We start from the raw sequence: 27,545 nt of genomic DNA, 5'->3' as shown, positions 1-27,545 counted from the left end.
AGAACTCACCTAAACCCGAGCAGTTAGTTTTTATTTTTTGTAATAAATCGTTGTCTCTGGTGACGTAGCGGATAACAAGCCAATCACAACCCTCTCTCCTGTTTTTCCCGTTTTCTTTTTGATCCAGCCATTTTTTAATGCAACCAGATTAATCAGAGTTTATATATCAGAATCACAAACATTTTTTACTTGTTTATTTATTGTAAGGCTTCATGTTGTTTTGCCTATTTCACATATATTGTCCACTTGATGTCACAGTGGAGCATATGAAGCACAGCGGTGCATCGGCTCAGGAGTCCAGTGATTGGATGGAGTTCCTCAGGGCTTCATGAAGCTTCATCTCATCATCACTACTTTTCATTGTTTCCTCTGCTGCTCTGGTCAAAACCTAGAGGCCCAACCCAGTGCATGCTGGTCCAATACCAGTCCCTATAGTGACGGAAAATGGACCCACAGTTCTTCCTGTTTAACTTAGAAAAGTAAATAACAAAGGACAAAAACTAAACAACTATTAACCTACAAATAAACTCATGTTTGTAAATAAACCCCAAAGATATAAAGTGGACTAAAATTAAATTTTTATGTAATTTAGAGTAATACAAATAACATATTGACATAATGCAATTTACTGTTAAATATAAACAATAATCCCTACTACAATTAATTTTGCGAAAAAATATGTTTTTTAAAATCCGTTCATATGAGAATTCTCCAAATGTCAGCTGGATGTGACGACTGATCTGTCTCTCTGTCTACGCTTTTGAATTTTCAAGTGTTTTTTTATTTTTTTATTTTTGTTTTAAACAATGAAAGATTTCTCCTACTTACTTCAATAAAGTTAACAATAACAAATTTTCTCTGTTTTCTTCTCCAGGTTCCCTGCAGTTTAACCAAGAGAGAAGATCGACTCTGGACCAGGAGGAGTTGGAACCTCTGCAGGGAAAACAAGACCAGGAAAGAAAGAAGATCATCAGATAAAAGTGGAAGAGAAAGAAGTTTATTGCAGTCAGGGAGAAGAACAGATTGAATTAAAACAGGAGACTGATACCTGCATGTTGGTTCCTGTTGATGAGCAACACACCACACTGAATCAGAACCAAACAGGAACCAAGTCCTCTTAAAGGAAGCTGCTGGAGCCGAGAAGCAAAATCAGGAAAGAAGAAAACTTTTCTCATGTGCCATCTGTAAAAAGCGTTTCGCTTTAAAATATGTTTTTGATGATCACATGAGAACTCATACGGTTGAAAACCTGTTTTCATGTGTGAAGTGTGGAAAAAGTTTCAGTCAAAAACAGAAGTTAAATCAGCACATGATGATTCACACTGGTGAAAAACCGTTTTCATGTGGGAGCTGTGGAAAAAGTTTTAGAAGAAATGATAGGTTAACTAGACACATGATGATTCACTCTGGTGAAAAACCGTTTTCATGTAGGATCTGTGGAAAAAGTTTTAATCAAAAACCAACTTTAACTCAGCATATGACGATTCACACTGGTGAAAAGCCTTTTTTATGTGTGAACTGTGGAAAAAGTTTTAGTCGAAAACCAACTTTAACTCTGCACATGATGATTCACACTGGTGAAAAGCCGTTTTCATGTGGCAGTTGTGGAAAAAGTTTTAGTCTAAAAAAGGATTTAACTCGGCACATGAGGATTCACACTGGTGAAAAGCCGTTTTCATGCAGGATCTGTGGAAAAGGTTTTAGGGGAAAACAGGAGTTAACTCTTCACATGAGGCGTCACACTGGTGAAAAGCCGTTTTCATGTGGGAGCTGTGGAAAAAATTTTCGTCACAAAGTTAGTTTAACTCGGCACATGATGATTCACACAGGTGAAAAACCGTTTTTTTGTGGGAGCTGTGGAAAAAGTTTTAGGGGAACACAGGAGTTAACTCAGCACATAATTATTCACACCGGTGAAAAGCCGTTTTCATGTGTAATCTGTGGAAAAGTTTTAGTCAAAACCAGAGTTTAACTCAGCACATGATGATTCACAGTGGTGAAAAGCCATTTTCATGTGGGAGCTGTGGAAAAAGTTTTTGTCAGAATGGTAGTTTAACTCGCCACATGATGATTCATGCAGGTGAAAAGCCGTTTTCATGTGGGAGTTGTGGAAAAACGTTTCGTCACAAAGTTAGTTTAACTCACCACATGAGGCGTCACACTGGTGAAAAGCCGTTTTCATGTGGGAGCTGTGGAAAACGTTTTCGTCACAAAGTTAGTTTAACTCACCACGAGGCGTCACACAGGTGAAAATCCATAGAAGTATTATCCATATGTGTCCTATGTTGAGGTTCACTATTCAATTCATTTGGTTTAACAGAATGAAAGACTGGAGGGGTTTCATGTTTATAAAGCTGAAAGTTGTATTTGTTAAATGTGATCATTTGGATCTTCACATTTGGATTCTTGGAGATGTGCAACCACGACACATTTTCCTTCAGAGATGCTTTGTTTTGTTTTCCTGGCATATTCTGTATCAAAAACAATACTGATCAACTGTATGTTATTAACATCCTGTTTATGTACAATGTGAAGAGCAGAGGGCTCAGCACACAGCCCTGAGGAGAGCCAGAACTGATGCTGATAGCTGAAGTGGCTTTGGAGCCCACTGACTATTTCATGCACTAACTGAGTTTGACCGGACATGGACTCCCTTCCAGAACATTCTCACAAGACTGGACTTGAGGGACTGATTGGTATTATTCTATCCTGTATAGAGAAAGAGTGGGTGGGTGGATGTTGTTGATCTTAATACACTTATAATAAAAATTCCAATGTGCTGTTATACACTAAGTGTGCATTTTCAGATATATATCAGATACTTTTATATTCAGATATATCTACATACAAAATATGCTTATGTCACTTATGTAATGAAATAAAAATTATTTATTCTGTTAGAATTATTTTCACTCTGCTGTCAATAGCAGAGTTGACATACTGTAATAAATATTTTTTCTCTGTAAAAGGTAAGAAAAATATGTAGTTTAATGTTTGATAATGACTGATTTATAAATCAAAAGTAATTTCTCAATAACGTATAAAAAATAAATACAGGAAAATTATTTGTCTTGAAATGTTATATGTTCATTAAATTATGGAATTACATAAATATATTCTTTAATAAAACGCTGTAAAAGTGTGTCCATCAATTTCAATATAAAAATTATCAGTGTCATTTCTATCAAATAAAACATTGTGCTTTTTATTCAAAAATGCCCCCAAACAATTAAATAATGACATTAAAAGTAAAAAATTCTGTCTTCACCAATTTCTTTGATTGCCAAATCTATTAATGTGTGTCAGAAAATGTGTCAATGGCAGGTATTAACTTAAAATACTTTGTAGAAAGGCACTTTATAAAGTTCGGTCCATTCACTTGTATTGGCTTACTGGCAGAGATGCCACATTCAATATGGCAGACGCTGTTACGTATCGCAGCAACGGGCCGGCCCGCTCCATGAGGCGTCTACCTATTAATGTCTATGTGTTCAGCTACGTACATTCATTTTGCGCCCCCTCCTCACCCCACGCCTCTAGGGACAGGGACAGGGAGTCTCTAAGAACCCTCTCTCCCCCCCTCACACGTCGTTCAACCAGACAGCCTTTTGTAATCCATAGGGGGGGCCTAGAAAATATTTGGAAACCACTGGGAGGGCGCAGGAGAAAAAGTTTGGGAACCACTTACATAAGCTAACCAGAGCTAACTAGCCCTCTTAGCGAAGGAAGAGAAAGGAGGTAGCCATGGGGTCCTCAAAAGTTCTGGTGCCCCCCAATAATGCCTGATTTTTTATTTTTTTTTTACATTCTTTTCATTTCTGACGGTGTTGACAAAAACTAAGGACAAATTTCAATGGAGTTGGAAAATATATAAACAGGATTTTTAATTCAATTTATTGATACTTTTATAATTATTTATATGATTACTTATACTTAATTGTCATATAATTCTAGTATTTCTTTAATTGTTTTAAGCTGTTATAATGTATTGAGTTCTGCTCCGGGACAAGGGATTTTACAGGCATCATCCACCGACTACAGTGTTTAAAATAAGAAAATATTCAGCAAACACCAGGAAAATATATACTGCTCAAAAAAATAAAGGGAACACTTAAACAACACAATATAACTCCAAGTAAATCAAACTTATGTGAAATGAAACTGTCCACTTAGGAAGCAACGCTGATTGACAATCAATTTCACGTGCAGTTGTGCAAATGGAATAGACAACAGATGGAAATTATTGGCAATTATATTTCATTCATTCAGTTCTAGGATGTGTTATTTGAGTGTTCCCTTTACTTTTTTGTGCTCACATGACCCAGGTTAATTTAGTTATATATTTGAAAAAAATTAGATTTTGTGTATATTTTATTCAAATTTTGTGCTTTATCCATAGGACCTGTTTGATCCCTATTCTCAAGAATCACTGATTTTAAATTTTTTGCTGTACATATTGAAGACTGTTGATAAAATGTATGACTGTTAACACATTTAAAGTGTCAAACTCCAGTCTTCAAGGGTCGTTGTTTTGCAACTTTTAGATTTGATTCTGGTTCAACACACCTGAATGAAAAGTTTTATGAATAAATAAAAAATAATTACATTTAATATACATTACAATTATTATATATACATACATACATTGATCTTTATTTTAGAAATTATGGTTGTCGTCAATAATTTAGTGGGGTTTTTTTGTTGTTGTTTTAGTTGTATTTTTCTCTTTTCTGCTGCAACTGTCTTCTATTATTACTATGAAAAGATTTAACGTTTTCCTAAATGAATTGTCACTGTATGAGAACGCTTTACATGTAATGATCCAAGGATCCACAAGGTGGCGGTAAAGCAATAACATGAAAACCGACAATCATAAACCTGGAAAGAAGATGACAAAGAGGACTGCACGTGGTCTGTTGTGTTGAATGTTTGAGTGTTTCTTTGAAAAACTATCTTTTGTCCAGTTTTGACGAGTTTATCAAAAAGCTCCTGTTAACTGCTGCTGAAGCAACATTCAGAGTTTAAAGAAATAATCGTCAAGTCAGAGGAAGAGATGGATGATCAGCGCAGACTGCTGGATTTCTCCCGGACCCCCCAGATAATCTTACACCGAATAGGTAGGAAACACCAGCGTTTGGACGAAGGTTAATGTCTGCACCTTTCTGTATGAGGATCATTTTGGTAAATGTTCTTTTCCCGTATAAATATTTTTGTTAACATGTTAGAACGCAGACATGAATATTACGCTGTGCCAATGGTTTATTTATGTAGAGAGAAAATGACATTTTTTATTCCTCTCCTTTAACTACTGAGACTTACTTCAGAAAACAGGAGAAATGTGAACAATGCAGCGCCAGGTTAGTAAAGCAGGCAACATAAAATATTAATAGTGGTGTTAGTAGCTGTAAATTTTATAATTTGTAATAAATAAATTGTAGTGGCGATTGTTTGTCAAACCAAATTTCTACAAAAGTCCAATCAAGAAGCCACCGCTACACTGAGGTGATGCTTCGTATGTAGATAAAAGTTTAATATCCAAAAACCTTGAAAATTGTTTTTATAGTTTATTTTTTTCCAGTTTGTTAAGCAAATAACAGTGGTCAAACATTATTTGCTTAACAAATTTGGTCAAACTTTTCATTAGAGGTGTGTCGATTAATCCATGATACATTTTATGAAGCATATAAAACTGAGACCTTATGGAGTGAAAATAGTCTCAAAATATCTGTGCGTGTGTAAAAAGATTTGTGTGTGTGTTAAAATATCTATGTGTGTGTAATACTCGATTTGTAAAACACAAAACTGCATTTAAAGTTAGCACAGGGATGCATTTTTGGGCAATATGGATCCCAGTGCTAATTTGAAGAATTGAAGAGTTAAGAGTGAAATAACTTTTTCTACATAATGAGGGTAGCTCCAAGAACTGCTGTTATAAGTTTTAAATCAATTGGATAATATTTGAGGGGAATAGAGAGGGGTGCATATTTTGGCAGGCTGGAAATCCATATTGCCCAAAAATGCATCCCTGTGCTAATTTTAATAATTAGAGAGTTAATAGTGAAATAACTTTTTCTACATAATGAGAGTAGCTCCAAGAACTGCTGGTATAAGTTTTAAATCAATAGGATAATATTTGAAGGGAATAGAGAGGGGTGCATATTTTGGCAGGCTGGAAATCCATATTGCCCAAAAATGCATCCCTGTGCTAACTTTGAGAAATAAAGAGTTAAAAGTAAAATAACTATTTATACATAATGAGAGTAGCTCCAAGAACTGATGGTATAAGTTTTAAATCACTATAATAATATTTAAGGAGAATAGACAGGGGATGCGTATTTTGGCAGGCCATCCATATTGCCTAAAAACGCATCCCTGTGCTAATTTGAAGAATTAAAGAGTTAAGAATGAAATAACTATTTATACATAATGAGAGTAGCTCCAAGAACTGCTGTTATAAGTTTTAAATCAATTGGATAATATTTGAGGGGAATAGAGAGGGGTGCATATTTTGGCAGGCTGGAAATCCATATTGCCCAAAAATGCATCCCTGTGCTAATTTTAATAATTAGAGAGTTAAGAGTGAAATAACTTTTTCTACATAATGAGAGTAGCTCCAAGAACTGCTGTTATAAGTTTTAAATCAATTGGATAATATTTGAGGGGAATAGAGAGGGGTGCATATTTTGGCAGGCTGGAAATCCATATTGCCCAAAAATGCATCCCTGTGCTAACTTTGAGAAATAAAGAGTTAAAAGTAAAATAACTATTTCTACATAATGAGAGTAGCTCCAAGAACTGCTGGTATAAGTTTTAAATCAATAGGATAATATTTGAAGGGAATAGAGAGGGGTGCATATTTTGGCAGGCTGGAAATCCATATTGCCCAAAAATGCATCCCTGTGCTAACTTTGAGAAATAAAGAGTTAAAAGTAAAATAACTATTTCTACATAATGAGAGTAGCTCCATGAACTGCTGTTATAAGTTTTAAATCAATTGGATAATATTTGAAGGGAATAGAGAGGGGTGCATATTTTGACAGGCTGGAAATCCATATAGCCCAAAAATGCATCCCTGTGCTAACTTTGAGAAATAAAGAGTTAAAAGTAAAATAACTATTTATACATAATGAGAGTAGCTCCAAGAACTGCTGGTATAAGTTTTAAATCAATAGGATAATATTTGAAGGGAATAGAGAGGGGTGCATATTTTGGCAGGCTGGAAATCCATATTGCCCAAAAATGCATCCCTGTGCTAACTTTGAGAAATAAAGAGTTAAAAGTAAAATAACTATTTATACATAATGAGAGTAGCTCCAAGAACTGATGGTATAAGTTTTAAATCAATTGGATAATATTTGAGGGGAATTGATAAGGGATGCATATTTTAGCAGGCTGGAAATCCATATTGCCCAAAAATGCATCCCTGTGCCAACTTTGAGAAATAAAGAGTTAAAAGTAAAATAACTATTTATACATAATGAGAGTAGCTCCAAGAACTGATGGTATAAGTTTTAAATCAATAGGATAATATTTGAGGGGAACAGATAAGGGATGCATATTTTGGCAGGCTGGAAATTTTGCCCAAAAACGCATCCCTGTGCTAATTTAAAGAATTCAAGAGTTAATAGTGAAATAACTTTTTCTACATAATCTGAGTAGTTCCAATAACTGCTGGTATATGTTTTATATCGATAGGATAATATTTGAGGGGAATAGAGAAGGAATGCATATTGTGGCAGGCTCAAAATCTATATTGCCAAAACATGCATCCCTGTGCTAATTGGGGGAAATAAAGAGCTGAAATGATTTAATCTCTTCTACGTAATGACACTTGTTCTCTGAGCTAATGCTATAAGTTTCATATCAACAAGACAGATGCAAATATTTTCAGGCTCATAAATTAAGTTGCATTTCCTCCTACATTAACAGACTAGAAGTGAAGCATGATATAAAATGTTCTACATAATGGGTCTCTGTTGCAATGCTTTTGAGCTATTATGATATCAAAAGACAAAGCAGAGAATTTCAAACCATTTGCGGAGAACGTTTACAACAGACACGGACTGAAAAAAAGTTCGACTCATTGTGTAAAAACCGTATTTATTTCAAATAATTTGCGAAATAAAACCCACCGTATTAGGGATTACATGGTTAGGAAACGTGATAATGTTACAAATATCTTTAAAATTTCCTCTTCGGTCATATTTTTATTCGTTTCCTCGTCAATATGCGAGAGCTTAGAGCGATGCGCGCTCCCGCGACAGGGGATGCAAATTTGGGCAGGCGGGCTTTTCTGGGCATAACACCGGGAAACCCAGAAGCAAGACGGAGCGTCCGGTGATCTGTCCTCTGAAGTAAGTAGGAGCTAAACCTCCAGGCTTTGCTCTCCGATTATAATGAGACATGGAGTAATTAGAAATGATTTCAGATTACATTTTAAATGTCTGGTATTTTGATACTCTACCCTCCTCATATGTTTCTGTTAGCTGGAGCTAATGTTTACGTCAGCTATGCTACGTTAGCTGTTGGGAGCTGAGTCCGTGGATTTTTGTTCTCTCACTCTGCACAGTTTGAGACTTTAATCCATAAAAATGATCTGTGTGGTTCTTTCAGTTTCTGTTTTGTCCTAAAGGTTCCAATCAAATTCCTAAGTCGTGTTGCTGACTGATATTTGTATATATGGTTTGTGAGACATTCTGATTTGCCTTTTACTTTATTCACTAAGTGAATAAAATTAAATGAAATAAATTACCTTTTGGTTCTAGTTTACTGACTTTCTATGTGTATAAATAACATTTTATATTTATCTCTACACAGGACAAAACGGCTGACTGATGGATTGATTCTGGTGTCATTTCACTTTCTGGAGCATCAGGATCTTTCAGATCTCATCTTCTGATCCGATGGAGCTGCTGCAGGAACACACTGATCCTCTAACAGGATCCTCAGATCCAGACATTGATGTCTGGTGTCCTGCAACATTTAGATACGTCTTGGTTCAGCATGCCTGAATTAAATGGCTGCTTAGGACAGTCAAGTTGTCCAGAGTCCTGCCTCTGACCTCATGATTTGACTCAGGTGTGTTAAAGAAGAGACATCTAAAAGTTGGAGGACCCTGACCCTTATGAAATGGAGTTAATGCCCTGCTGTACAATTGTCATTCAGTCGTAATCGCATTTACTTGCATACAGTGGAAACTTTACCTGTGTGGAGGTAGATGAGGAGCATTCATAGTGTCTTTACTTTAAAACCATTTTGGTTTCCATTTGTTGAAAGTAAATTACAAACATTTATCCATAGTTGACCACTGCTTTATGACAGAAAAAAAGTTTGATGTCACAAATATATAATTTTAATAGAAGCATCATTCAAGTTATACTGTAGAAAGAAGATGACAGAAGTGTTTCCTGAATTAACTTTAATGTTCATTTCACTGAACAGAAAGGACAGATTAAATATTTAAGATTGCAACAAATCTGTTGAATCTTTAACAAAATAGGTTCAGAGTAACATGGGTGGCTTCACAGCTACCTAAAGTTATCAATGAAATGTCTTCAAACTTAATGGATGTTCAAATATTGACTATAATCAATTAACAAGAAAACACCATAAAGATGTGTATTCAAAGAAGACCAAGGCCAGTCTGCACAGATTGAGGAGACACCATAACATCTACCAACAGAGCAGGTTAACTACTGTAGTTTGAAAGGCGTCTTGGTCCAGTCGACGGCTCAGTTTGAAACTTCAGGTTTTGGTGTTGAACCTCCCAGAATCTCAGCTGCTGATTGTCTGAAGATGCAGAGAAAAGTTAAAAAAACTATATGTTGATTTTCCTGATCAGCTGATGACAGACCTGACTGTGACATAACATTACCTGAATCCTCACAATGTATGTAGAAATGTTTCTTTTTATATTTATCAAATGTTTTACATTAAATGTTTTGCTGTAAAGGCTATTTTTGCAGTGGTGCTATAAATGCATAAAATATTTATTTTCTTAAGTATGTGTTTATTAGCTGTCAATGGTGTCAAAATATCAATTGAGAAAGAAATTTACTGCTTGTGAAAATCTAAACCATCTGAATATATTTTACCATCTACATTAATCAACTTGAAATGAAGACGAACAGGAACAGCAGGCTTGTCCTGTTTGCAGACGAGGTATATATTTCTTTAAGGGCCCATGAAATGGGGTCCAGACACAAACACAGTTTAATCTGAAGATTCTGGAGGATGTGTGAACAGGTCTGTCACCGTGAAACATTTTACTGTACAAGTTATTCCAAAGCTCTCAACAAACAATAATAGTTATTTTGAGGTCATTTTTAAGTTATATAATGGTAATGACGAAATAATAATGCAAGAACACATTCTCAAAGGTCTTTAGACTTTAAATTCTAATGAACATTTAACACTGGAACTGGAAGACATTTTAAATATCCAGAATAAATAAAATTAATGAATTTTGAAGTCTTTATAAACAAAATTTATTTTCAATATAAGGTCTAACCGAGACCAAAGTACCAAACTGAAGACTTTTATTATCCAGTTTTTGGTAGAGAGGAAAAAAAGAGAAACAATAAATCATGCCAATGGAAATGATTGACTTTGTTTTAATTTATCATCTGATTAATTGATTATTTTAACAGGCCTATGTGTGAACATTAGAACATTAGACTAAATGCTTAAGTATGTTGAAAAGTCAACATAAATGACGTACCTTTCAGTTTGTTCTGGTGAATAAAGTCTAGCAGCAGATGATGTTCCTGCAGGTCCAGCTCTACCTTCATTACTGCGGAAGCAACAAAATGCGGTTTCAGTGATGATGACCAACATCCACAAATGACATAATCTGAAGATGCTTGCCGACTTCAGCATCACAAAACTAGATCAACCTGGGCTAAAGTTAAGACTGAAGACAGATTATCAAACTGCAGAGTGAGAACAAAAATCCGCGGACTCAGCTCCCAACAGCTAACGTAGCATAGCTGACGTAAACATTAGCTCCAGCTAACAGAAACATATGAGGAGGGCAGAGTATCAAAATACCAGACATTTAAAATGTAATCTGAAATCATTTCTAATTACTCCATGTCTCATTATAATCGGAGAGCAAAGCCTGGAGGTTTAGCTCCTACTTACTTCAGAGGACAGATCACCGGACGCTCCGTCTTGCTTCTGGGTTTGCCGGGCTATTTTTCCGGCCAGCGAACCATCCCGCCACCCAGTGGTCCTTTTTCAGACCACTTAGTCTCCTGTGCCGTTCAAAAACGCACAATATGTCTATAAATAATTTTAGGATATTATAAGGAAGTGCTGAGATATACTGTTTTCCAGCGAGCTAACGTATTTGCCACTTCGGCACAAGCACAGGAGAACGTCAGAGGATAAAAACGCAAGACTCCGAGCAAAACTCAGATGTCCCAGCTTTTACTAGCATGTAAACGCACCATCTACACACAAATCTTGGAGCTTCCCCGAAGCGTGAAATGAGTCTCAAAAATAGTTGTGCACTCGTAACCAGATTTGTGTGTAAATGCAGTTTTGTGTATGTGAACCAGGTGATTTGTGTGTACTTTATCAACAAGTATAGGCGTAGGAGAAGGTTTATTTTATGTTTAAGTTTACAAATCGAGTATTACACACACATAGATTTTTTCACACACAAATCTTTATACACATGCACAAGTCTTTTAACGCACACACAAATCTTGTTACGCACACACAGATATTTTGAGACTATTTTCACTCCATAAGAACTCGCCTAAACTCGAGCACAGTTAGTTTTTATATTTTGTAATAAATCGTTGACTCTGGTGACGTAGCGAATAACAAGCCAATCACAACCATCTCTCCTGTTTTTCCCGTTTTCTTTTTGATCCAGCCATTGATTTACACAACCAGATTGATCAGAATTTATATATCAGAATCAAACATTTTTTACTTGTTTATTTATTCATGTTCATGTTGTTTTGCCTATTTTACATATATTGATGTCCCAGTGGAGCATATGAAGCACAGCGGTGCATCGGCTCAGGAGTCCAGTGATTGGATGGAGTTCCTCAGGGCTTCATGAAGCTTCATCTCATCATCACTACTTTTCATTGCTGCTCTGGTCAAAACCTAGAGGCCCAACCCAGTGCATGCTGGTCCAATACCAGTCCCTATAGTGATGGAAAATGGACCCACAGTTCTTCCTGTTTAACTTAGAAAAGTAAATAACAAAGGAACAAAAACTAAACAACTATTAACCTACAAATAAACTCATGTTTGTAAATAAACCCCAAAGATATAAAGTGACTAAAATTATTTTTTTATATAATTCAGAGCAATACAAATAAATAACATTTTGACATAATGCAATTTACTGTTAAATATAAACAATAATCCCTACTACAATTAATTTTGCGATAAAATATGTTTTTAAAATCCATTCATATGAGAATTCTCCAAATGTCAGCAGGATGTGATGACTGATCTGTCTCTCTGTCTACGCTTTTGAATTTTAAAGTGTTTTTTTTGTTGATTTCTGTTTTAAACAATGAAAGATTTCTCCTACTTACTTCAATAACGTTAATAACTCTTTTTCTCTGTTTTCTCTCCAGGTTCCCTGCAGTTTAACCAAGAGAGAAGATCGACTCTGGACCAGGAGGAGTTGGAACCTCTGCAGGCAAAACAAGACCAGGAAGAGAAGAAAGATAAAAGGAAGAGAAGTTTACTGCAGTCAGGGAGAAGAACAGATTGAATTAAAACAGGAGACTGATACCTGCATGTTGGTTCTGTTGATGAGCAAACACACCAAACTGAATCAGAACCAAACAGGAACCAAGTCCTCTTAAAGGAAGCTGCTGGAGCCGAGAAGCAAAATCAGGAAAGAAGAAAACTTTTCTCATGTGCCATCTGTAAAAAGTGTTTCGCTTTAAAATATGTTTTTGATGATCACATGAGAACTCATACAGTTCAAAACCTGTTTTCATGTGTGAAGTGTGGAAAAAGTTTCAGTCGAAAACAGAATTTAACTCGCACATGATGATTCACACAGGTGAAAACCGTTTTCATGTGGAAGTTGTGGAAAAGTTTTAGTCGAAAACAGAATTTAACTCAGCACATGATGATTCACACAGGTGAAAAACCGTTTTCATGTGTGATGTGTGGAAAAAGTTTCAGTCAAAAACAGGAGTTAACTCACACATGATGATTCACACTGGTGAAAAGCCGTTTTCATGTGGAGTGTGGAAAAAGTTTAGTAAAAACAGAAATTAACTCAGCACATGATGATTCACACAGGTGAAAAGCCATTTTCATGTGGGAGTTGTGGAAAAAGTTTTTGTCTAAAACAGGATTTAACTCGGCACATGATGATTCACACTGGTGAAAAGCCGTTTTCATGTGGGAGTTGTGGAAAAAGTTTTCGTCACAAGGTTAGTTTAACTCGCCACATGAGGCGTCACACAGGTGAAAAGCCATAGCAGTATTTTCCACACGTTATATGTTGAGGTTCACTATTCAATGGTTTTGGTTTAACACTAGAATGAAAGACTGGAGGGGATTCATGTCTATAGAGCTGAAAGTTGTATTTGTTAAATGTGATCATTTGGATCTTCACATTTGGATTCTTGGAGATGTGCAACCACGACACATTTTCCTTCAGAGATGCTTTGTTTTGTTTTCCTGGCATATTCTGTATCAAAAACAATACTGATCAACTGTATGTTATTAACATCCTGTTTATGTACAATGTGAAGAGCAGAGGGCTCAGCACACAGCCCTGAGGAGAGCCAGTACTGATGCTGATAGCTGAAGTGGCTTTGGAGCCCACTGACTATTTCATGCACTAACAGAGTTTGACCGGACATGGACTCCCTTCCAGAACATTCTCTCAAAATTGGACTTGATTTGTATTTTTCTATTCTGTATAGAGAAAGAGTGGGTGGGTGTTGTTGACCTTAATACACTTATAATAAAAGTGTTTTTTTGTTTTGTATTTTTCTGTTTTCTGCTGCAACTGTCTTCTATTATTACTATGAAAAGATTTGAAGTTTTCCAAAATGAATTGCCACTGTATGAGATCTCTTTACACGTAATGATCGAAGGATCCACAAGGTGGCGGTAAATCAATAACATGAAAACCGACAATCATAAAACCCCAAAGGAGAAGACGGAGGACTGCACATGGTAGGAAACACCAAGGTGAAGTTAGAAGAAAAACTCAATCTTTCTAAATATTTTTGGTCTAGTTTCTAGTCCAAATATATATTTTTGTTTCTCAATCATATGACAATGTAAAGATGCTAAGTTACAGGCTCCCAGTTGCAACATTAAAAAAAAAACGCTTTCAATCGACCTGACCTAGAACGTTTTCATCACCACCTGACAAAAATATAGAATGATTTTTAATGACCCTATTAGTGATATTTTTACTCATTTTACCGACAAATGCTTCTCAAGAAACTAAATATTTAAAACAAAAAATCCATCTGACGGAGTTGACACAGAACTAAAGGTGGTGACAAACTAGTGAGTAAACTGAAAAACTTGGTACATGTAAAGTAATTCAATTTATGTAAAATACATTAAAATGAATTAATTTTACATTTAAGTGAGATTTGACAATTTCACAGTCACAAAAACTGATGGAGTTGACATCTGACGGAGTTGACGAAATGCCAAACTACCTCAATTTATATGATATTCTGAATGAGGCCATGTTGTAGCTCATCAGGTTCATGAAATCTTTACAGTAAACCAAAATTTTGTAAATTGTCAGTTTTTACAAAACCTTGTAAAAACTGGTTGTCACAACCAGTTTGTGGTTGTGACAAACCATGATGTGGCTTGTCACAACCACAACATGGTTGGGACAAACAACTTGGGAATAAAAAGAAGAAAAAAACTAGAGAATAACATAAATTAACCAACATTATTATACTTTATAATTATATGACTACTTATACTTAATTGTCATAGTATATAATTTTAGTATTTCTTTAATTGTTTTAAGCTATTATAATGTATTGAGCTATGCTCCTGGACAAAGGATTTTACAGGCGTCATCCACCGACTACAGTGTTTAAAATACAAAAACTTTGAGCAAACACCAAGAAAATATACATTGTTGTCCTCACATGACCCATTTTAGTTTAGTCAGATATTTGAAAAAAATATATTTTGTGTATATATATTTTTATGTATTCTTATTGATTTTAACAAGAGAACAAGAAACATACATATATTCACTTACAAATACTTAAAAGTAGATCTAGACCAGACAAAAACCTAAAGGACATACACACTGGGGAGGGGAATAGATAAAAAAGGGGGTTTTGTAGCAGACCCTTAATAGACTAAACAACGTAAACATCAGTTTGACTCACCATATGACCTTATAACCAATCCTTTTTCCACCCATCGAGTTGGATATCATTTTGGCACAGCCAAGTGTAAAAGACAGACCAAATCACCCAAAATTCATCAAGCTTGTTCTTAGTAAAATAGTTGATTTTCTCAAGTACAAAGTAGAATGTTATTTGTGTGGTCCATTGTGAAATTCCACATAATAACCCTTTCTATGGAGAGCCATTTCAGCCAAAATTAAATAAATAAATGGGTGAAATAAATAAAAAATGAGTAAAATAAATCAAAAAATGAAGAAAAAGAGTGAAATAAATAAAAAATGTGGTTAAATAAATAATTTAGCTTTTTCATTAACCCAATTTTTCATTTATTTATTTTTCATATTATCAATTTCACAATTTCCTTTTTTTCATTAATCTATTTTTCATTTACCCATTTTTCATTAATCTATTTTTCATTTAACCATTTTTTAAATTAGCTTTTTCATTAACCCAATTTTTCATTTATTTATTTTTCATATCAATTTCTCTTTTTCATTAATCTATTTTTCATTTATCCCTTTATCCATTTACCCATTTTTAATTAATCTATTTTTCATTTAACCACTTTTCAATTTCCCTATTTCATTAACCCAATTTTTTCATTTATTTATTTTTCATATTATCAATTTCTCAATTTCTCTTTTTCATTTATCTATTTTTCATTTATCTATTTTTCATGTGTCCATTTTTCATTTATCCCTTTATCTACTTACCCATTTTTCATTAATCTATTTTTTAATTTAACAATTTTTCAATTTCCTTTTTCCATTAGCCTGATTTTCTATTTCCCAGTTTCATTAATCAATTTCTCATATATCCCTTTTTTATTTACCCATTTTTCTTTTACCTATTTTTCATTTAACATTTGTTTGAAAAATAGTTACTTTTCCCATTTTCCAATTTCCCTTATTCATTTAGTATTTCCTTATTTTCTTATTTATCACATTCTATTTCCCCGCAAAACTTGGAAAAAATAAATGCAAATGAGGAGAGGCACGTCATCAGGCTACAACTTCCCCAATTGGTTGGTTAGCGTCACACCCATACTTTGCTTCCAGAAAGATGGCGACCTACTAACGGGTTATCAATAAGCTGAAGCTCATTAACTTCATTAGAAAATAGTGTTATTACTCCTGACTTTAGTTTTCGTGTGGCCGCTCAGACATATATTTTTATATATATTTCATTAACAAACAAATGGCTTCTACCGAGATAATTATGTGAAATTAAATTCATATTTACGTTTTGTGCTCTCTGGCATCTTGCTTTGAGTCTGAGAGGCTTTTCATGTATCAAACATGCTATTTATTTAGTGGAAATATTGATGCGATGAAACTATCTCCAAAATAACCTTTCAACTTTTAAACTCCACTGTTGAAAATGAGAAGCTGACATTCACAAATGACATTGAAATAAATTCTAGTCCAACTTTTGGTTTGTTGCGATTCCTCTGGATCCTGTTGGAGGAAAAATATACCAACTTCACAAGATGTGGCTTTAACCCAACTCCTGTCAGTCTGAAGCTTCTCATATTTAGGTCATCAAACCAAAGTTCAGATCTACCATAACTGGTACCTTCGCCACCAGGTCAAAAGTACAGCTTTTTGGCGCAGCACATTTATTAATGTTTCCATCATGTACGTTTTCAGATGCAGACCATCCTGCAGGCCTCTGGTCTCAGTGTTTCCCTTCAGACTCCCAGTGGGCTCACAGCTTCAGGATGACCAGAGACCTTCACCTTTCTGGAGCAGGAAACTCGGCCAAATGCACTGGTGACACATTAATTTAAGAAAAATGTGGCTGTTCTTACATCATTGATATGCATGAACCGTCTGTATTTTACCGTTTTGAATAAACAAAATGTTTGATTATTATGAAATCTGTGTTCCTTATCTGTGAAGTTCTAATTTAATCAAATCTCATGTTTTCATGTCCCAGAGACAATAAAATGGTTCGTTTGTTGCTTAAAATAAACGAAACAATCTTAATAGAACAAAGCTACAAAAATAGAATACAGATTGAACGTTTTGGATCCGTTTTATTTTTGGTTTTATTACACTGAAGATTCTTCAACATGAAGCTAAACAGTGAGTGGAGTACCTTGTACGCACGACAACGTAGAAATGAACAAACTGACATATTGGGTACTTAATAGCAACCCTAGCAGTTATTTTACACAGCTTGGTTTATTGAATAATGATTGTGTTCATTTACGGACGCCTTCAATTGGAAATCTGCAATCTGAAGTGTCAGTGAAATAGTTTAACCAGTCAGTCCTCAGGTCGTCTGCCCTGCATGTTTCAGGCCTCAGTAAATGTCTGATGGATGAGCTAATGCTATCGTTTGTATCAGGTGCTCTGGAACAAACACTTTAAAATGTAAAATGTTAATGTCCTGTGTAACAGAGTGATGTAGACAAATGTTTTCATCTCACTGTGTCATTTTCACTCTATAGCTGAAGTTCATCACATTTCTGGATGTTCTGTGTTTCAGTTAAATTGAAGTTAGCAGGTTTTTAATCAGGCCACAACACCCTGTGTGTGTTGGGTTTAAGAAAAGAGGCTGCTCTGTTTGAGCACCAGCATTCATTTTTCCTCTGATGTTTGGGTGAACTCTTCTCTGTGGAGGTCGGCCATCTCCCTGCTTCTTCCTGAAGGAGACCCATCAGGAGTTCTGGTGCTGCTCACAGTGCAGACGGTTCTCCTCACTGTTCGCCGTGTCAGGCCTGGTCCTTCTCAGCCAGAATCTCCAGTCATTCTGTTCCTTCACCCTTGAATAAACGGAATATGTTCTGGGTGTTATGATTCATTTGTTAATTGAAACAATGTTTAATATCAAGATTAATTTATTTCCTTAACAGTTCCTTCTCCTATTCCCTCAGAACAGCAGAGTTTAGGAGTAACTAATTACATTTACTCAAATATAGTTGAGTAACTTTTTGAAACTCAAATGAACTTTTAGGAATACTCTTACTATGCTGAACTTTTTACTTTTACTCAAGTCATTTTATTATGAAGCATCACTATTATTTAAACAAATTTTTATTTTTGTCTTTAAAATACCAAAATTTCCACTGAACATAATATTTTGGGCCTTCTAATTGTGTATTTTTTTTTAAGATATGAAATTATTGATAACTTGATCAGTTACTCAGTACTGATAAACTTTTTACCAAATGCTTCTTTACTCTTGTGTAATTTCTTATTCAGCTACTTTTTACTTTGAGTAAAAACATGATAAAGTGCTACTGTTATTCCTGGAGTATAAATTGTGGGTCTTCTGTCCACCTCTAAGGAACAGTAAGCAAATGTTGAGGCACATATGTTGACCAAAAACAGGCAAACTAAGGTGGGCAAGTTATACATCCACAAAGAACTACTTAAAATAACAGTCATATTTACTTTATATGCATATGCATGTGCATGTGGGCCACACTTGGCACACCTCAGGGATGTAACCAAGAGAGGCAAAGATTGTAGCAGGAGTTCAGCTTTTTTTCTCCATTCTGTACCCTCACTAAATGTCACTGTATTCAGGTTGTCTGTTTACAAAGGTAAAATAACGGCGATCGACTCTAAACCTCTCCTACCTTTTTACTGTCGTTTAATCAATCTGTTGCCGTGGCAACCGCTTGCGCCCCACAAACCCAGCATAGATTAACTAAAAACACAACGGATTCAGTCCGTTAAGATATTAGGTTTTCAGGCTTCATATTCATTTCTCGGTTAACAAGCATCTCCTCTCATGAACACAGCGGTGGCTGATTAGCCAATTTAAACTTTGCTCTGCTCATCAGGGTCTTTGAGTCCCTTTTTATTTTGTAATGGTACCGAAATGCACAGAAATGCACACACCTTGTTTAAACAATAATTACAGAGATTATTAATTTTGTTGGGCCATTAATTTGAACACGTTTTGTTGATTTTATCCTTAATAAGATGTATTGGATCAGAGGACGTGCTGGTCTCAACATCCTGGAGGCGTTCAGTTTGTCACCTACTGCTAAGATCAAGATCAACTCAAAACCTCCCGCGATCGTAATTGAGCCCTATTGATTAAATATGACTGTAGTTGGAAAACAAACATCAGCGTTAGTAGCTTACCGTGTAACGTCTGGGCAACCGGAGGATCCTGGACGGACAGCAGCGGTGCATGTCTGAAAGATGGCCTCCGACGAAGATCTCCAAGGCTTGCCACTCTCATTCTTTCAGCTCGATGCTCCATAGAGCTGCCTCTGGATATTGCAGTTCACTTACGATGTACAGTAAAGTCTGCTCCTTATAGTTGGATCACAGCTGGTAGCTACGAAGGTGTCCCGAACCTTCAATCGTAAGCCAACTTCAGCGGCCGCTTCGTCCAAACTATAAAAACTCCCGACGGTGAAGCTCTGAGTCCATGAGAGCCGCCAACTGAAACACGTTCTGTCTGAGCGGCCACACGAGAACTAAAGTCAGGAGTAATAACACTATTTTCTAATGAAGTTAATGAGCTTCAGCTTATTGATAACCCGTTAGTAGGTCGCCATCTTTCTGGAAGCAAAGTATGGGTGTGACGCTAACCAACCAATTGGGGAAGTTGTAGCCTGATGACGTGCCTCTCCTCATTTGCATTTATTTTTTCCAAGTTTTGCGGGGAAATAGAATGTGATAAATAAGAAAATAAGGAAATACTAAATGAATAAGGGAAATTGGAAAATGGGAAAAGTAACTATTTTTCAAACAAATGTTAAATGAAAAATAGGTAAAAGAAAAATGGGTAAATAAAAAAAGGATATATGAGAAATTGATTAATGAAACCGGGAAATAGAAAATCAGGCTAATGGAAAAAGGAAATTGAAAAATTGTTAAATTAAAAATAGATTAATGAAAAATGGGTAAATAGATAAAGGGATAAATGAAAAATGGACAAATGAAAATAGATAAATGAAAAATAGATAAATTAAAAGAGAAATTGTGAAATTGATAATATGAAAAATAAATAAATGAAAAAATTGGGTTAATGAAATAGGGAAATTGAAAAGTGGTTAAATGAAAAATAGATTAATTAAAAATGGGTAAATGGATAAAGGGATAAATGAAAATAGATTAATGAAAAAGAGAAATTGATAATATGAAAATAAATAAATGAAAAATTGGGTTAATGAAAAAGCTAAATTAAAAATGGTTAAATGAAAAATAGATTAATGAAAAATGGGTAAATGAAAAATAGATTAATGAAAAAAAGGAAATTGAGAAATTGATAATATGAAAAATAAATAAATGAAAAATTGGGTTAATGAAAAAGCTAAATTATTTATTTAACCACATTTTTTATTTATTTCACTCTTTTTCTTCATTTTTTGATTTATTTTACTCATTTTTTATTTATTTCACCCATTTATTTATTTATTTATTTAATTTTGGCTGAAATGGCTCTCCATTGAGGGAGTCCAAAATGAATTACCACTGTATGAGAACTCTTTACATGTAATGATCGAAGGATCCACAAGGTGGCGGTAAAGCAATAACATGAAAACCGACAATCATAAATCTGGAAAGAAGAAGACAAAGAGGACTGCACGTGGTCTGTTGTGCTGAATGTTTGAGTGTTTCTCTGAAAACTATCTTCGGTCCAGTTTTAACGAGTTTATGAAAAAGCTCCCGTTAACTGGTGCTGAAGCAACATTCAGAGTTTCAAGAAATAATCGTCAAGTCAGAGGAAGAGATGGATGATCAGCGCAGACTGCTGGATTTCTCCAGGATCCCCCTGATAATCTTACACCGAATAGGTAGGAAACACCAGCGTTTGGACGAAGGTTAATGTCTGCACCTTTCTGTATGAGGATCATTTTAGTAAATGTTCTTTTCCCGTATAAATATTTTATTAACATATTAGAACGCAGACATGAATATTACGCTGTGCCAATGGCTTATTTATGTAGAGAGAAAATGACATTTTTTATTCCTCTCCTTTAACTACTGAGACTTACTTCAGAAAACAGGAGAAATGTGAACAACGAAGCGCAAGTTTAGTAAAACATACAATATTATTAGTGGTGTTAGTAGCTGTACATTTTATAATGTGTTTGTCAAACTAAATATTCTATAAAAGTCCAATCAAGAAGCCACCGCTACACTGAGGTGATGCTTCGTATGTAGATAAAAGTTTAATATCCAAAAACCTTGAAGATTGTTTTTATAGTTTATTTTTTCCAGTTTGTTAAGCAAATAACAGTGGTCAAACATTGTTATTTGCTTAACAAATTTGGTCAAACTTTTCATTAGAGGTGTGTCGGTAAATCCATGATAAATTTTATGAAGCATATAAAACTGAGACCTTATGGAGTGAAAATAGTCTCAAAATATCTGTGCGTATGTAAAAAGATTTGTGTGTGTGTTAAAATATCTATGTGTGTGTAATACTCGATTTGTAAAACTTAAAAATAAAATAAACCTTCTCCTACGCCTATACATGTTGATAAAGTACACACAAATCACCTGGTACACATACACAAAACTGCATTTACACACAAATCTGGTTACGAGTGCACAACTATTTTTGAGACTCATTTCACGCTTCTGGGAAGCTCCAAGATTTGTGTGTAGATGGTGCGTTTACATGCTAGTTAAAGCTGGGACATCTGAGTTTTGCTCGGAGTCTATTGTTTTTCATCCTCTGACGTCCTCTGTGCTGTGCCGAAGTGGCAAATTCGTTAGTTCGCTGGATGTGACGACTGATCTGTCTCTCTGTCTACGCTTTTGAATTTTAAAGTGTTTTTTTTGTTGATTTCTGTTTTAAACAATGAAAGATTTCTCCTACTTACTTCAATAAAGTTAACAATAACTCTTTTTCTCTGTTTTCTTTTCCAGGTTCCCTGCAGTTTAACCAAGAGAGAAGATCGACTCTGGACCAGGAGGAGTTGGAACCTCTGCAGGGAAAACAAGACCAGGAAGAAAAGAAGTTTACTGCAGTCAGGGTGAAGAACAGATTGAATTAAAACAGGCGACTGATACCTGCATGTTGGTTCCTGTTGATGAGCAAACACACCAAACTGAATCAGAACCAAACAGGAACCAAGTCCTCTTAAAGGAAGCTGCTGGAGCCGAGAAGCAAAATCAGGAAAGAAGAAAACCTTTCTCATGTGCCATCTGTAAAAAGCGTTTCGCTTTAAAATATGTTTTTGATGATCACATGAGAACTCATACGGTTCAAAACCTGTTTTCATGTGTGAAGTGTGGAAAAAGTTTCAGTCAAAAACAGAAGTTAAATCAGCACATGATGATTCACACTGGTGAAAAACCGTTTTCATGTGGGAGCTGTGGAAAAAGTTTTAGAAGAAATGATAGGTTAACTAGACACATGATGATTCACTCTGGTGAAAAGCCGTTTTCATGTGGGAAGTGTGGAAAAAGTTTCAGTCGAAAACAGAATTTAACTAGACACATGATGATTCACACAGGTGAAAAACTGTTTTCATGTGTGAAGTGTGGAAAACGTTTCAGTCGAAAACAGAATTTAACTCAGCACATGATGATTCACACAGGTGAAAAGCCGTTTTCATGTGGGAGTTGTAGAAATAGCTTTAGTCGAAAACTGCATTTAACTCAGCACATGATGATTCACACTGGTGAAAAGCCGTTTTCATGTGTGAAGTGTGGAAAAAGTTTCAGTCAAAAACAGAACGTAACTCAGCACATGATGATTCACACTGGTGAAAAGCCGTTTTCATGTGGGAGCTGTGGAAAAAGTTTCAGTCAAAAACGGGAGTTAACTTGCCACATGATGATTCACACAGGTGAAAAGCCATTTTCATGTGGGAGCTGTGGAAAAAGTTTTAGGAGAAAACGGGAGTTAACTTGCCACATGATGATTCACACTGGTGAAAAGCCGTTTTCTTGTGGGAGCTGTGGAAAAAGTTTTCGTCACAAGGTTAGTTTAACTCACCACATGAGGCGTCACACAGGTGAAAAGCCATAGAAGTATTTTCCACACGTTCTATGTTGAGGTTCACTATTCAATGGATGTGGTTTAACACTAGAATGAAAGACTGGAGGGGTTTCATGTCTATAGAGCTGAAAGTTGTATTTGTTAAATGTGATCATTTGGATCTTCACATTTGGATTCTTAAAGATGTGCAACCACAACACATTTTCCTTCAGAGATGCTTTGTTTTGTTTTCCTGGCATATTCTGTATCAAAAACAATACTGATTAACATCCTGTTTATGTACAACGTGAAGAGCAGAGGGATCAGCACACAGCCCTGAGGAGAGCCAGTACTGATGCTGATAGCTGAAGTGGCTTTGGAGCCCACTGACTATTTCATGCACTAACTGAGTTTGACCGGACATGGACTCCCCTCCAGAACATTCTCTCAAAATTGGACTTGATTTGTATTTTTTCTATCCTGTATAGAGAAAGAGTGGGTGGGTGTTGTTGACCTTAATACACTTATAATAAAAGTGTTTTTTTTGTTTTGTATTTTTCTCTTTTCTGCTGCAACTGTCTTCTATTATTACTATGAAAAGATTTGAAGTTTTCCAAAATGAATTGCCACTGTATGAAATCTCTTTACATGTAATGATCGAAAAATCCACAAGGTGGCGATAAGGCAATAACATGAAAACCGACAATCATAAAACCCCAAAGAAGAAGACAGAGGACTGCACATGGTAGGAAACACCAAGGTGAAGTTAGAAGAAAAACTCAATCTTTCTCAATATTTTTGGTCTAGTTTGTAGTCCAAATATATATTTTCGTTTCTCAACCATATGACAATGTAAAGATGCTAAGTTACAGGCTCCCAGTTGCAACATACAAAAAAAACATGCTTTCAATCGACCTGACCTAGAATGTTTTCATCACCACCTGACAAAAATATATATAGAATAATTTTTAATGACCCTATTAGTGATATTTTTACTCATTTTACCAACAAATGCAGATGGCACATGAAATATTTAAAACAAAAAATCCATCTGACGGAGTTGACACAGAACTAAAGGTGACAAACTAGTGAGTAAACTGAAAAACTTGGTACATGTAAAGTAATTCAATTTATTTAAAATACATTAAAATGAATTAATTTTACATTTAAGTGAGATTTGACAATTTCACAGTCACAAAAACCGATAGAGTTGACATCTGACGGAGTTGACGAAATGCCAAACTACCTCAATTTATATGATGTTATTCTGAATGAGGCCATGTTGTAGCTCATCAGGTTCATGAAATCTTTACAGTAAACCAAAATTAAGTTTTTATTTCACAAAATTTCATCAAAGTTTTGTAAATTGTCAGTTTTTACAAAACCTTGTAAAAACTGGTTGTCACAACCAGTTTGTGGTTGTGACAAACCATGATGTGGCTTGTCACAACCACAACATGGTTGGGACAAACAACTTGGGAATAAAAAGAAGAAAAAAACTAGAGAATAACAAATTAACCAAAATTTATTTATACTTTTATAATTATTTATATGACTACTTATACTTAATTGTCATATTATATAATTTTAGTATTTCTTTAATTATTTTAAGCTATTTTAATGTATTGAGCTCTGCTCCTGGACAAGGGATTTTACAGGCATCATCCACCGACTACAGTTTTAAAATACAAAAACTTTTGAGCAAACACCAAGAAAATATACATTGTTGTGCTCACATGACCCATTTTAGTTTAGTCAGATATTTGAAAAAAATATATTTTGTGTATATATATATTTTTTATGTATTCTTATTGATTTTAACAAGAGAACAAGAAACATACACATATTCACTTACAAATACTTAAAACGTAGATCTAGACCAGACAAAAACCTAAAGGACATACACACTGGGGAGGGGAATAGATAAAAAAGGGGGTTTTGTAGTAGACCCTTAATAGACTAAACAACGTAAACATCAGTTTGACTCACCATATGACTTTATAACCAATCCTTTTTCCACCCATCGAGTTGGATATCATTTTGGCACAGCCAAGTGTAAAAGACAGACCAAATCACCCAAAATTTATCAAGCTTGTTCTTAGTAAAATAGTTGATTTTCTCAAGTACAAAGTAGAATGTTATTTGTGTGGTCCATTGTGAAATTCCACATAATGACCCCTTCTTCCAAGAGAGTGCAATGCAGCGTTTAGCTTCCAAAAAGAGACATTAAGTAAGGATCTCAAGTTGTTTGGGATAACAAAGTCTTCAGAATAAATATTAAAGATGCACATTTTAGGATTCAAAGGAACCTTTTTACCAGTCATTTGACCAATCACAATCAATACATCCTTCCAAAAAGCCAACACTCGAGGACACGCCCACATACAATGAAATAAAGAACCTTTTTGGGAAGTACATTTAATGCAAGTGTCAGGAATATTAGGGTTAAAATGATGCAATTTAACTGGAGTGATGTATTGCCTAGTCAACCATTTGTATTGTAATAATTTGGAATTTGTGTTAGCAGATTGTGTATGGATCGAAGTGCAGGCTTCTGACCACTCCTCACTCGACAAGCTCTCTCCTAAGTCCGTTTCCCATGCTTTTAGGATGTTGGCCGAAGATTCTTTACATTTGTCAACAAACAAGCAATAAAGAAGAGACACCTGTCCTCTGTCATATAGGTGACTTACAATAATGTCTTCTAATGGAGACAAAGAGGGTAGATCAAGATTATTAAAATGAAACTCCGAACTTGAAGATATTTATAGAAATGTTTCGTAGGAATGTCATATTTGTTTTTAAGGTCTTAGAATGACATATTCTCCCTATAAAAAGATCATTGGCTATCCCCTTAGCAGACCACAGTTTAAAACCTGGGTCCGCTCTACCTGGACGCAAGTCCCCGTTTCCAAAAATGGGTGAGAACTGGGATAGTTGTTGCTTTTCTCTTAAATAATCAAGTGCTTTTTGCCAGACAAGCAATGTATTTTTCAGAAGAGTTTTTTGTTTGTTTAATAAGCTTTTTCCTGTCCGATGAATACAAATATAGATTTATAGGAATAGAGATCAGCTGGGACTCCATTGTAACCCACCCTGGGGGCTGTCTGGAAATAAAATAAAACATAGCTGCCCTGATCTGAGCTGCCCAGAAATACCATAATAGATTGGGCAATGGTAAACCTCCTCTGTCGTAAGGCAAATATAAAAGGGGCAGTCTCACTCTAGGACACTTACCGTTCCAAATAAAGTTGGAAAAAGTTTTATCTATCTCCTTAAAGAAGAAGGGGGGGTGGGGGGAGTGGAACTGATTGGAAAACATTCTAAAAATTTTGGCAATATTGCCATTTTTATAATATTGACGCGACCTATTAAGGAGATGGGTAGTTTGGACCATTTTTGTACTAATTGCATAACTGATTCTGTAAGGCGGTAATAATTAGTTGGAATAATATCGTTTATTGTAGGGGTGACTTTAACACCTAGATAGGTAAATCCTTGTTTTGATGCTACATATGGAGTTGAAACTGGAGGATTGAGACGTTCTTTTTCTGATAAGTACAATATTTCAGATTTAGCATTATTTACCTTATATCCTGAAAAAACTCCAAAAGACTTAATTAAATCAGTTATTGTGGGCATGGTGTTACCCAACTTAGAGCAGAACAGGATTATATCGTCTGCACACAGGGCTATACAATGTTCCAAGCTCCCTATACTTATGTCGGTTATATTATCGTGTTTGCAAATTGCCATAGCTAAAGGCTCGATGGCCAGTGTGAACAACAGAGGAGAAAGTGGGCAGCCCTGCCTTGTCACACGTTTCAATTTAAAGGGAGATTAAATTAGACCATTGGTTAAGATTTCAGCTTGTGGGTTTGAGTAAATTAGCTTTACCCAGCTAAGAAATTTCCCTCCTATACCAAAGCGTTCTATAACAGCAAACATATATTGCCATTCTATCCTGTCAAAGGCCTTCTCTGCGTCCAGTGACAGGGTAGCATTGTCTGGAACTTCAGATTTCTCAAAAATTACATTAAACACCCTTCTGATGTTGTGAAAACCCTGGCTTCCTTGTACAAAGCCATTTTGATCAGGGTGGACCATCATGGGTAAAAGAAGCTACAACTTCCTAGCTAACACTTTACACAAAATTTTAATATCATTATTAATAAGAGAAATTGGCCTATATGAGCCACATTGTGTTGCAGGTTTACCTGACTTCAGGAGTAGGAGATGATTGGT

The 27,545-nt window shown here is 35.3% G+C and overlaps 3 long non-coding RNA genes across 3 annotated transcripts in view; 2 read left to right on the top strand and 1 right to left on the bottom strand.

The window, feature by feature from the left end:
• Window positions 1-4,870: 4,870 nt before the first annotated feature.
• LOC145553749 (uncharacterized) overlaps window positions 4,871-27,545 on the top strand; it is a 35,433-nt gene continuing 12,758 nt past the window's right edge. The window contains exon 1 of the long non-coding RNA XR_014089786.1: window positions 4,871-5,117. This is a non-coding gene — a long non-coding RNA (uncharacterized LOC145553749). The remainder of the gene's footprint in view (window positions 5,118-27,545) is intronic.
• Window positions 9,369-11,297, bottom strand: LOC145553742 (uncharacterized). Its single transcript, XR_014089776.1, has 3 exons — window positions 11,143-11,297; window positions 10,721-10,792; window positions 9,369-9,789 (listed from the first exon to the last, which is right to left on the bottom strand). It is a non-coding gene; the product is annotated as an uncharacterized LOC145553742 (long non-coding RNA).
• Window positions 20,936-23,850, top strand: LOC145553753 (uncharacterized). The gene is made up of 2 exons (XR_014089790.1): window positions 20,936-21,162; window positions 22,244-23,850. It is a non-coding gene; the product is annotated as an uncharacterized LOC145553753 (long non-coding RNA).

The sequence above is a fragment of the Poecilia reticulata genome, chromosome 11 (assembly GCF_904066995.2).
Source record: "Poecilia reticulata chromosome 11, P_reticulata-male-v2, whole genome shotgun sequence".
NCBI lineage: Eukaryota > Metazoa > Chordata > Actinopteri > Cyprinodontiformes > Poeciliidae > Poecilia > Poecilia reticulata.
This window is presented reverse-complemented; position numbering and strand designations above follow the sequence as displayed.